The sequence below is a fragment of the Leptonychotes weddellii genome, chromosome 12 (assembly GCF_054177405.1).
Source record: "Leptonychotes weddellii isolate Sample4059 chromosome 12, ASM5417740v2, whole genome shotgun sequence".
In the NCBI taxonomy this organism is placed as follows: Eukaryota; Metazoa; Chordata; class Mammalia; order Carnivora; family Phocidae; genus Leptonychotes; species Leptonychotes weddellii.
This window is the reverse complement of record NC_138380.1, coordinates 54,000,455-54,011,303: the sequence shown is the minus strand read 5'-3', so window position 1 is coordinate 54,011,303 and position 10,849 is coordinate 54,000,455. Positions and strand designations below refer to the sequence as shown.

The 10,849-nt window shown below is 37.1% G+C and overlaps 1 pseudogene; it reads right to left on the bottom strand.

The window, feature by feature from the left end:
* Positions 1–7,167: 7,167 nt before the first annotated feature.
* Positions 7,168–8,868, bottom strand: LOC102740861 (tubulin alpha-1A chain-like; annotated as a pseudogene).
* Positions 8,869–10,849: the final 1,981 nt, after the last annotated feature.

The following is a 10,849-nucleotide window of genomic DNA, read 5'->3' as shown; positions in this document are numbered from 1 at the left end:
AAAGCCATTTATAGAAGGGAGAAAATATTGGCAGTATATACATCCAATGAAGAAAAGCTATCCAAAACAAAGTTATTATAAAAAAAAGAAAATCCAACAGAACATGCAAAAAGACTTGCTCAGACATTTCACCAAAGATGCCAGTTATTTAAAAACCAATAAATATTTGAAGAGCTGGGGCACCTGGGTGGCTCAGATGGTTAAGCGTCTGCCTTTGGCTTGGGTCATGGTCTCCAGGTCCTGGGATTGAGCCCCACGTCCGGGCTCCCAGCTCAGTGGGGAGTCTGCTTCTCCCTCTCCCTCTGCCTCTCCCTCTGCTTGTGCTCTCTCTGTCTCTCTCAAATGAATAAATAAAAAATCTTTAAAAAATATAAATAAATATTTGGAAAGCTATTCAACTTCCTATTGTCACTTATAAATCACTAGAATGACTAAAATGGAATATCCTCACAATGGATACTAAATAATAGGAATAAATGATCTGTAATCATATGCAATGGATTGATAAATTTAAGAAGTAAGGTTTGAGACAAAAAAGGCAGATATAAAAATGTACATCGTGTATGATTCTATTTATAATGATAACAAAAGAAGGCAGAAGTAATCTATGCTCTTGGAAGTCAGATAGCAATTACCCTTCTGGGGGGTGGTACTAAGTATAATAAGGTAGCTAAAGGACATTTCTGGTATTCTGGTAATGCTCTATCTCTTGACCTGGGTGTTAGTCACATCATTGTGCTCAATTTTGTGAATACTCACTTAGTTTGAATTACAGCCCCTTCCATGCACTGATATGGCCTGTGGCTAAAACCTTGCGGATCATAGTAGATAATGATGCTCTACTGTAACTTTATTGAAATGGTAATCTCACTTGAAACCGCCATACCTCATATGGAATAACTCAAAAAAGCAGAGTCACTGGCACTTAGTATGCAGCAAGTGATGTGACCCAAAAAAAAAAAAAAAATATTGAGCCCTAGGATGAGGATGCCAAAAGCACTTTACCTTTATACATTAAGGCCAGCAGTACAACTTCAATGTAGAATTCAAGTTAATTTTCTTCTGTCATAAGCTATCCAAACAGACTGATATTCCTTGATATTCCATAAAACCTCACACATGATGTACTGTACATGGTCGACAGATTATCACACACACAATCTGTTATCAATAATACCATTCTGATTCTCATGAGCAGAATCCTAGAAATTCGTCATCAGAATATGAAAGATATTTGTTGGAGTTGGCACGCTACAGCTTGTGAGACCCAAGTGTGCATATCTCTTCCCAAGCACAGATTTAGGGATGCTCCTCTGAGATAGTTTGAAATCAGCTGTAGTGGGAGTATTTACACGAAAGAAAATGAAATGACAAAGCTAAACAATTTGTATTTTTTTAATTTGTAGACAGTTCACTAAGGAACATTTGCCAGCACATTCCTTGGGAAACTCTTAAAGATATTGAGGGGTTTACGACATTGGCAAAATTTGGGGTTCTAGATATAATGGTCTAGGATGTTCTGGGATATCACTTCTAAGATAAAGAGGAAGTTTTTGTACCTTGTACTTCTTACTACTAAAAAATAAGCACAACAGTTTTAGGCTTTTTTAGTTTAGAAAGAGCATATAATTACTTGAGAATCATGTTCTGCCTGGTTTATCACAAATTTTGGGAAGTTGTTAGCTGTGAGTAAATCTCAGGGGATAAAAGGGCTCTGAATCAAGACCAAACTGTGGGTTGTTTCCCTGACAATCAAACCATATTACCCAGTACTTCTGACAGGGCTGGAGTTTTCCTTGGAGAATTGGGATGCTGAATGGAGTCTCTGGTAAGCCCCAATAAGTGAATTACAAGCAGATCCCTAGGAATCTGGATCAAAACCGTGCCCATCATGACAGAAAAGATTCTACTTGGAAAAAAAACATCTCTCAGTACACTAATGAGCTTTTCTAGAAGGAGATAATCTGACCATGGGATGATGAGTAACTATGAGTCTAAACTACCATCTATGAGCTGCATGTCATTATGGTACTAAGTCACGGATGTTTCAGGATTCATCATGCAATAGAAATAACACAGGATAGGATGCAAGAAGGTTCAATAAGCATGAGCAAATTATACCAATAGCCACTGTTTCATAAAGAAATATGTCCATTACCTCAGCCAAAGTGTACAGTTCTAAGCAAGCTGTTCAAATACTGTCTTTCAGAAAACTACATCGGGAGGTATGAAAAAGGTAGTTTATCTTCTTTGCATTTCTGCCCCCAACTCCTGCTAGTCGAACTTCACAACACAGGAAGTTAGTATCCTTGACTTTCAAGTTGTATTATGGGGTCCTTTGACAACCATTGGGGAAGTCGATTTCTCATCATGTGGTGTGGTATTTCATCTGAAAGTGGTGGAAGGATCGTAAGACTCTGGGCATCAGCCTCAGATAGACAGAACATGACCCCATGTAGTTGGCTGCCATGATAGAAGCTAGTAGAGCAAGCAGCTAAAAGACCAGGAGTCAAGTGAGGTTGAAGTAATCTAGTACCCCACCATGCATGAGATATGTCCAGCTTATGTCCATAATAAAATTCACAAATCTCACACAGGACTTTAAAAATCTAATCATACTTTGTTTACTGGAAACAAAATATTAACATAAAGCACTTACTATGTGTTAGTTACTTTTTAAGTGATTTCTCTCTATATATATTAAATAATTTAATCCCCATCAAATTTTATAAAATAGGTATTCTGATCTATACAGTTTAAAAATAAAAGGAGAGAAAAACCTAAATAAGAAAATCATGAAAAGTAAAGATGATGAATTATAAATATGAAGCAAGGTAGCATTCAAAGCAAAATGGAGTAAATGAGAAAACAAGTCACTATAATGTAAACACATATTACAAAGACATAAGAGCTAAAAACATGTGCCAGCAATGGAACAATAACATGATCTACCCAAAGAAAATGAGCTAAGATTTAGTCCATGTACCTCTATCTAATAATAATGCACTAGCAATACAATGAGAATGGAAAATTACATACCGTATGAGACTGGTGCTTCTAGGGCAGTTCCTTTATAATTTTATTAGGAAACTGTTAAAGCTATCTCACTCTGTTGGGGTTAATTTCAGTATTCTGTACTTCCCTAGGAAATTACCCATTTCATCTAGGTTTTCAAGTCTGTTTGCATAGAGGCCCACAAAGCAGTCTCTAAATTTCTTATGTTTTAATGGTTATTCCTCCTTGTTATTTCTTATTTTGACTATTTATGGCCATGTGTGCTGAAAATTCAGACTCAGAAATATACGTGGAAACAAAACAAAACAGGTCACATTGCCAAACTGTTGAGGAACATCAGAATTCTCTAATTGTCTTCAAGGTGAATTTATGCTATAAATGCCTTTGTATTTGTGCCAATTAAATAATTCTGTCTGGGTTTGTGTCAAAGTGCTATTTATATCTGCAAAGAAACAACTGAGAAACCACCCTCACATTTGAGGTAATCTGAGCAGGTAACCTTCAGAAGAGTTTTGCAATGTTTCCAGGTGACTATTTTAACTTCCAGAGACAATAAAAACTATTATCATTCTCATTTTTCAAAACTTACAAAACTTTAACTTAGAAGAATACATGGTTGAACATTTCCAACATATGTAAAGGAGATTCAGAATATCTTAAGGAAATACTATGCTTACGTAGAGGCTATTTGAAATCTCAATAAGTTAATGATTTTTCTAAACATATATATGGATAAAAAATAAACATATAAATGGATAAAATTGATTCGAGAAAGAGAAAATATGAATAAATCAAAAACTATAAAAATGTTGAAAAATTAAAAAATTACATCCAAATAAAGCTCTGGGATGAAGTAACTTAACAGTGATTTCTTTCAAGTTTTCAAAAAATAGATAATTGCACCTTATATCATCTGTGCATGCATTTTAAGGTTTCTTTGGGTTGCCAGGCCATCTAAAACCTAATTCAGACAATAAAAAATTATTATCTAAATATATGAAGAAGTTAAAAAAATGAAAGAGCTGAACAATCAAACCTCACAAAAGGATAAGAACTGGTAATCACCCTAAAATTCAGCTCTATTGGCCCATTTACCTCAACCTACCCATGGCAGATATTTATTGTTACCTAGTCTAGCACGTCTTATTTACACCAACCACTTTTTTTTTTTAATCTACTTTTGTGTTATTGATTTTGGCTCTCTTTGTACACTTTGAGTTCAAATGCCTGTTGGGAAGAGGTGACAAAACAAAAGAAACATATAACCACTTTGGTAAGTCAATATCCATTATTGATCACCTAGATTGAATAGAATTAGTATTTTTTTTCCCCTATAAGCTCCATATGCACAGGGCATAGATTCAATCAATCAATAAAAGAAGTTTATGCACACATACATGTATATCTCAAAAATTATACATATATATCAAAGTTTATAAATAAAAAGATTATATAGAAACAATAAGATAAATATAGATGTCAAAATCCTAAAAAAATTCTAGGCAACTGAAATCAAACATCATGATGAACTAGATTTAGCCTGTCAATTAAATAATAAGTTATTCTTATAAAATCACTATATTACATCCCAGGCAACTAGGAAAACTGTTCACAATTACTTTAATAGATATCATTAGGGTATTCAATCATGCTGTTCCAAAATAAGTTTTTTGGAAATAATAAAAAAGAAATCCCCTTAAACTAAGAGCTAATATGATAGATTTGTTCACATTAAAATTAGAAGGTGGTCACCAATAGTATTATTTAGTCCTTTATTTGGAACATCTGGCCAATAAATAAATAAATAAAAACTGTGTTACTAATGGAAAAGAAGAATTGAAACTTTTGTTTTGTTTAGTTTGTGCAAGTAATGTATCTGAGTTATTCTGCCTAGAAATCCAAAGCAATGAATTGGAATATAAGAAAAATTAATGACTGATTTCACTAAAGTGGATGTGGATCATGATTAGGGTTGGCAAATACTGCCAGAGGACCAAATCAGTCCACTGACCATTTTTGTACATAAAGTTTTATTGGAACATAACCATGCCCATTCATTTACATATAATCTATGACTGCTTTTATAGACAGAGTTGAGTAGTTGTGCAAAGGACTCTGTTCTGCCAAACCCTAAAATATTTAATATCTGGCCCTTTGCAGAAAATGTTTGCTGACCTCTGATTAATATTGCATAATCAAAACATTTTAACCAGGAATTAAATATTGCAGAAAGAGATAATAAAGATACTACAGGAAAAATTTCAGACCTGAAGGAGACTGTATGGGCTCATTGATTACTCTATAATGCAAGAAGAAAAACATCACAGCAAGCCAGTCATGATCATAGTAACACTTGAGACCTACATTCAGATCCTAGAAACTTACAGAGAAAAAAAAGATTGCATACAAAATTTGCATCTTATTTCTCAAGATCAACCTAGGAAACTAAGAGCTGCTAAAATAATTCCATTCTCTATATTCAGTATAAAGTCAAGTCATGCTTAGACATAAAAGGTGTTTAAATCTTTTACTTTTGAGAACTTTGAGAATATACTCCACCAAAATTAGAGAATGAACACTAAAAAAAGAAGGCATGAGATAAAGAGGATCCAACAGAGAAGAGAGGGGGGAAGAATATTCCCAAGATGATGAAAACATGGTAATTTTCCAAAGCTATACATACAGTAGGCTTTCTGAATAAACAGGCCAGCTGGGAGTAGGGGGATAGAGAGGTCTGGGAGGGACCTATCAAGGGAGAAATAATGACACTTATACGACGTATATGACCATATTGAAGATCATTTTACAGTTCTGTCAAAACATTTCGGTGCTTGAATTAGTGATAAATATACAGGAAAAAAAAGCAATTCAAGAGAATGAGGTAACTCCAGGATAAAGAAAAACTCATACAAGCAATGAAGTGTTAGTGTCTTTAGTACAGAAATGAAGTGTGAGAGTTCTGACAATGGCCCAACTGAGAGCAATATCTGCAAAACCATAAAAATGTAAACACTGAAATTTGACTTCACCAGGAAACTGGATATTAGTATTTTAAAAGAATGGCTATAGAAGTGGAGTCACAAAGGGAAGAAGAACTGTATGACCAAAATCCTCCCCTTCTGTAAGTCAGTAAGTAATGTCTAACAGTGAAAAATGAAGAAATAGCTCTAGAAATTATATTAAAAATGTGGAATAATTATTTTTTTTAAGAAAGAGTAGGATGTGGGGCGCCTGGGTGGCTCAGTCGGTTAAGCGACTGCCTTCGGCTCAGGTCATGATCCTGGAGTCCCTGGATCGAGTCCCGCATCGGGCTCCCTGCTCGGCGGGGAGTCTGCTTCTCCCTCTGACCCTCCCCCCTCTCATGCTCTCTCTCTCTCTCAAATAAAAATAAATAAAATCTAAAAAAAAAAAAAAAAAGAAAGAGTAGGATGGGATTATAAGGGAAGTAGTAATTAGTGATGGCAAAAAAGGGCATTTTTATTAATGGCTTTTTAGTACTGTTGGATATCCAAAAACAAGAAAGAGGGGCACCTAGGTGGCGCAGTCATTAAGCATCTGCCTTCGGCTCAGGTCATGATCTCAGGGTCCTGGAATCGAGCCCCGCATCGGGCTCCCTACTCAGCGGGAAGCCTGCTTCTCCCTCTCCCACTCCCCCTGCTTGTGTTCCCTCTCTTGCTGTGTCTCTCTCTGTCAAATAAATAAATAATAAAATCTTTAAAAAAAAAAATAAAAACAAAAAAGAATTGGTCAGTTATACCAAAGCAAGTTCTTTCTTTCTCCCTTTCTCTTCCTTTCCTTTCCTTTTTTCTTTCTTTTCTTTCTTTCTTTCCTCTCTCTCCCTCTTCCTTGCTCTTCCTTCCCCTTTCTTCCTTCCTTCCTCCCTCCCCCTCCTTCCCTTCTTTCCTTCCTTTCTTTTTTTCTTTCTTTCTCTCTTTCTCTGTTTCTTTTTTTTTGAATACTTTATTCAAGACCCATCAGAGGAATGGAGACAGTTTAGTTCCAGAACATAGTATTGTGTTTTAAAGTATAGGTCAGTAATTGTATATGAGAGTATAACCTGCTACATAAAAATTAAATGATCACACAAATTTTCCATTTTTAAAACAGAATAAGCTTCCATGTAAAAACAGCACCTTTGTGACATTTTTAATTTCAGTATTCCTCTCTTTCTTCCTCCCCCTCTCCTTCAATAGAATCCACACCAACTTCCTCATCAGCCATGTCCTCATGGCCTCAGAAAACTTTTCTTCCTCCATATCCTCACCCACATGCCAGTGAACAAAGGCATGCTCGGCATACGTTAGGTCAAACTTGTGGTCCAGGTGAGTCCAGGCTTCAGCAATGGCTGTGATTGCTCAGCATGCACACTGCTCACTGTGCTTCGGCCAGATCTCCACCAGGTACCAGGGTGGGAGACTGGTAATTAATACAGACTTTGAACCCAGGGGAGCACCAGTCTATAGACTGGATGGTATGTTTGGTCTTGATGGTGGTGGCCATGGCAGCAAGAGCATCTTTGGGAACCATGCTCCCATGGTACAGTAGGCAGCAAGCCATGTAATTGCCATGGCGAGGATCACACTTCACCATCGGCTTGGCTGGCCCAAAGCACTCATTGGTGATCTCTGTTACAGAAAGCTGTTCATGGCAGACTTTCTCAGCAGAGATGGCAGGGGGAAGTGGATGCAGTGACAGAGCACCAGGCTGGTCTGGAATTCTGTCAGATCAACTTTCGGGGCTCCACCAAATCTGAGGGAAGCAGTGATGGGATGACACAATTTGACCTATCAGCCTATTCAGGTTAGTATAGATTAGGCTCTCAGTGCTGAGGTTTCAGGTTGGATGTCATAGTTAGCCTCACTGTCCACCCTGAAGGCACAATCAGTGTGCTCCAGGGTGGTGTGGGTGATGAGGATGGAGTTGTGGGGCTCAACTGCAGCTGTAGAAACCCTTCTTGCCACAATCAAGAGAGAGACGTTCTATCAGCAGGAAGGTGAACCCAAAACCACTTCCCCCTTCAAAGCTGTGAAAAACCAAAAAGCCCTGAAGACCTGTGCACTGGTCAGCCAGTTTCCAAATTCGGTCCAAGACTAGGTCAATGATCTCCTTGCCAATGGTGTAGTGCCCTCAGGCATATAGTTAATGGCAGCATCTTCCTTGCCCGTGATGAGATGCTCGGGATGGAAGAGTTGGCAGTAGGTGCCAGTGTGAACTTCATCAATAACTGTGGGTTCCAGATCTACAAACACTACCCTGGGCACATGCTTGCCACTAACTATGTCACTGAGGAAGTTGTTGAAGGAGTCCTATCCTCCCCCAGTAGTTTTGTTACCTGGCATCTGGCCATTGGGCTGGATGCTGTGTTCCACGCAAGAAAGCTCCCAGCAGGCATTGCCTATCTGTACACCATCCTGGCCAACGTGGACAGAGATGCATTCACACATGGTTGTTGCTTTGCGGCTGCTGAGCAGATAGCGGAGAGGAAGAAGAGAGGTTTTTGCTTCTTACAGCACAAATGTTAGGCAATTGATGTGAGAGAACCTGCCACAGGTTCTATATTTAAAAGCCCTATGTATAATCAGAACTTAGCCATTTACTAACTGTAACTGCATAAACTTCCATATGCCTCAATTTTTTTCCTTCTTAAAATGGGGATAATAGATGTAACTACCTAAAAGAGGCATGAAAGATAACAAATGAACTAATAGATGTAAGATATTTTATTTATGTACTTTGATAAAAAAGCAATTACAGTTTTACAATATTATTGACTATATTCCCTATGCTGTGCTTCTCATCTCTGTGACTTATTTATTTTATAACTCTAAGTGTGTACTACTTCGCTTCCTTCACCTATTGTACCCGTCTCCTACACACCTCCCCTCTGGCAACCACCAGTTTTCTTTTTAATTTTAATTTTTATTATTTACTCATAATTATTTAACCCATCCCCCACCCACTTCCCCTCTCTGGTCACCATCAGTTTGTTCTCTATAGTTAAGAGTCTGTTTCTTGGTTTTCCTCTCTTTTCCCCCCCTACGTTAATTTGTTTTGTTTTTTAAATTACACATATGAGGGAAATCATATAGTATTTGTCTTTCTCAGCCAGACATATTTCTCTAGGTCCATCTAGGTGGTCACAAATGGCAAGATCTCATTCTTTTTTATGTCTGTGTAATATTCCAGTATGTGTATACACATACACACCACATCTTCGTTATCCATTCATCTCTTGACAGACACTTGGGTTGCTTCCATATGTTGGCTATTATAAATAATGCAGCAATAGATATAGAAGTGCATATATCTTTTCAAATTAGTGTTTCCATATTCTTTGGGTAATTACCCAGTATTGGAATTACTGGATTATATGGTAGTTCTATTTTTAATTTTTTTTTTGGACCCTCCATTTTCCACAGTGATTGCACAAACTGACCTCACCACCGTACTCAAAGGTTTCCTTTTCTTCACATCTTCATGAACATTTGTTATTTCTTGTCTTTTTTATATTAGTCATTCCAATGGATGTAAAGTAATATCACATCATAGCTTTGATTTGCATTTCCCCGATGACTAGCTATACTGAGCATCTTTTCAAGTGTCCATTGGCCATATATGCTTTGGAAAAAATGTCTATTCAAGTCCTATGCCCATTTTTTAAAATTGGATTGTTTGGGGGGTTTTTTTGGTGTTGATTTGTAGGAGTTCTTTTTTTAAAATCTGAATATAGTTGATACAGTATTTCATTAGTTTCAAGCATGCAACATAGTGATTCAACAAGTTTATACATTATGCTATATTCACTACAAGTATAGCTACCATTTGTCACCATAAAACACTACTACAATATCATTGACTATATTCCTGATGCTATGCCTTTTATTCCCATGACTTATTCATTCCACAACTGAAGGGCTGTATCTCCCACTTCCCTTCACCCATTTTGTCCATCCTTCTATCCTCCTACCCTCTGGCAACCATCAATTTTCATCTGTATTTATGGGTATGATTCTGCTTTTTGATTGTTTATTCATTTTTTTTTTTTTAGATTCCACATATGAGTGAAATCATAGGGTACTTGTCTTTCTCAGTCTGACTTGTTTCACTTAGCATAATACTCTCTAGGTCCATTCACATTGTCACAAATGAGATGATCTTATCTTTTTATATGGCTACATAATATTCCAGTACATACACACCACATCCTCCTCATCCATTCGTCTCTTGATGGACCCTTAGGTTGCTTCCATATCTTGGCTGTTGTAAGTAATGCTGTAACAAATATAGGGATGTATATATCTTTTTGAATTAGCGTTTTTGTTTTCTTTGGGTAAATCCCCAGTACTGGAATTATTGGATCATATGGTATTTCTCTTTTTATTTTTTTGAGGTATCTCCATACTGTTTTCCACACTGGATGTACCAATTTACATTCCCACCAACAGTGTATGAAGGTTCCTTCTTCTCCACATCCTTGCCCACATTTGTTATTTCTTGTCTTTTTGATACTAGTCTTCTGAATGGTGTGAGGCAATATCTCATTATGGTTTTGATTTGCATTTCTCTGATTATTAGTGATGTTGATCATCTTTTTAAATTTTTTTTGAGCCCCTTTTCTTGTGTCCATTGGCCATCTTTTTTTTTTTTTTAAAGATTTTATTTATTTATTTGACAGAGACAGAGACAGCGAGAGCAGGAACACAAGCAGGGGGAGTGGGAGAGGGAGAAGCAGGCTTCCTGCTGAGCCGGGAGCCCAATGTGGGACTCGATCCCAGGACCCTGGGATCATGACCTGAGCCGAAGGCAGTCGCTTAACCAACTGAGCCACCCAGGC